The sequence below is a fragment of the Octodon degus genome, unplaced genomic scaffold (assembly GCF_000260255.1).
Source record: "Octodon degus isolate 3935 unplaced genomic scaffold, OctDeg1.0 scaffold00028, whole genome shotgun sequence".
In the NCBI taxonomy this organism is placed as follows: domain Eukaryota; kingdom Metazoa; phylum Chordata; class Mammalia; order Rodentia; family Octodontidae; genus Octodon; species Octodon degus.
The window spans coordinates 15,699,831-15,702,301 of record NW_004524604.1 but is presented as its reverse complement, the minus strand read 5'-3'; positions in this window follow the sequence as shown (position 1 = coordinate 15,702,301).

Here is a 2,471-nt window from a genome sequence, read left to right as displayed (position 1 = left end):
TTAAAGCTATTGTCTTTTTTTTTATTATTATTTTATTTATTTATTTATTGCAGAACCGGGGATTGAACTCAGGCCCTTGCGCTTACCAGAAACGCGCTTACTCCACTGAGCCATCTCCCCGGCCCTCTTGTCTTTCTTTTTGAGACAGTGTTTCATATGCATTTCGGGCTCGCCTTGAGCTGACTTTGTGGGCTAGGCTGGCCTTGGACTCACAGATCCCCCTCCCTTGGTATCTAAGTGCTGGGTTTACAGGTGTGCACCACCAAGCCTGGCTTGAAAAATATTTTTAACCAAATATTTTTTCCTACAGTTTAGTCATAATTTAAATATACATATAACTTTATAAAAGCTCTTAAGAGTTGGTCTGCCTCTTTAAACACACACTTGACATTATTGGTCTTTTGTTCTCTTGAGTCATTCTAATGTACATAAAATTGACTCATGAGAATAATTTTTGATCAATTTTAAGACAGTTCACATCGTTTAAAAATATTCTTTCAAGGAATAAAAAATATTATTTCTTTTTCATCTTTATTGACATTCTGAAAAAATTATTATATATAGTCAAGATATCCAACATAAGGTTTTGATAGATACACATGCTGGGAAATGATCACCTCAGATAAGCTAATGAACATGTCCATGAACTCACATACTTGTTTTCTGTTTGCATAGTGAGAGTACTAGTCATCTATCCTTAGCAGATTTCAAGCATATGGCATTGCTAGCTAGACAGCATGGTGTGCATTAGTTCTCAAAAGTTCATTTGTAGTAGAATTGCAGGCTTTTACCTTCTGACCAGCATCTTCCTGTTTTACTCATCCCTGTCCTCTTATATCTAATTTTACTTTTTCTTTATGAGTTTGACTGTTTTAGAACATATACAAATAAATCCATAGAACAGATGGCTTCCATTTATGAGGGTTCACCTCCCAGTTCACTTTTTTTCCACTTTTACTTGCCACAGGTACTGATATAGGGTAATGGAACTTCCAGTCTGAAAGATAACTTGGTAGAGTTCATGTTCTTTGAAACTGAAGAATCAATTTAAAAAACAATGGAGGCTAAGAGCAGAATGTATTTATTGGGGGAAAGAAAGCTTGTCTGAGAGAGAGACAGATGGGGGATCTGAGCAGGTTGCCCAGGAAGCTGTCTCTTGTAGATATTTTTGCAGAGTAAAACCATTTGGTAAGGTGGGTCTAAGGTGAAAAGCATGGAACCTTGCTAGGTCTGTATGAAGTGGGACAAAACTATGGTCAAATAATAAGATTACAAGCACAATCACCCAGGTAAAAATTGATTAAATGCAGGACTAGATGGGAAAGCTAATCAGTAGCAAGCAGGCGTGAATACAGAATAGAGGCTTTTCCTTTGGGGGGTTGAGTCAGTCACTCTGGCTTCTAGGTGATTGATACTTATTTAGAAAAGCAATCCTTAAGGCCCATTCCTAAGGAAGTATATGGCTTCATTTGTTTACTCTTTTGTCCTGAGTTCCAATCCACTGCAGGGGTGTCTGTCTCTCCCAAAGTTGCAAAGTCACCTTATCTTCCAGATTGTCTCCTTCTGGGCCTGGGCCTGTCTAACTGAATATAATATTTCTGTCTAATTCAGCAGCCTGCACCAGCACAACAGAAGTATGCATTCAGGAGAAACCACTCAATGCTGAGTGAGAAATGGTGAGAGACTTCTTGGTATATTAAAATATTTCAGAGAGTATAACATGTTCACAAAGTATATACATGATAATTCAGGGTTGTATGAAAGCCACTTCAGAGTAATTCATTCACATAATAATGACATTAATTATTTTATAGACATGAAGCCTTTGTGCTCTGACAACTTCTTAAAAGTCCTCACTTTTAATACTGTCACATTTTGGAGGGGTCATTGGAAACAGCATAAATTGGGGAATTAGCTTATCCTGGTATGTTTTGAGAACTGACTTTAATTGTTATTAAATTATTTCTTCAAATACTGAGAAGGTTCATTTAATGAAATTGGCCATGTTCCTTTTATTCTTGTCATAAATTTATTATTGAAACTAACTTACAGAATATGTTAGAGATCTTAGTGAATCCATCTTGTGTCAAGATTTTCACTTTTATATATTGATTTTTCCGATGGTTATAGGACAGAAATTACTTAACAGACATCTGGTATGATCAAGGTTTTTGCATTTTTCAGTGAGCAAATTAGGCAGCTGTCCATGGGAAGCTCTTTTGATCCTTGCTGAGTTTACATACTGTGTACAAACCTGTTGCCAGCTAAACTAAGATGGCTTCAGCTGGGATACCTGAGCAATTATGTTCTTTTTGTGGCCATCATCTAATAGGATAATGTATCGGAAAGGGTCTCCTTCCAGTAGCTCAGAGTATAAACAAAGGTATGCTCCATTAGGGAAGTGCTTAAATGAATTTTGTTGCCATACCATTAACCAAATTAAATCTCCAAAGTCAGAGTGGGAGCGTCAT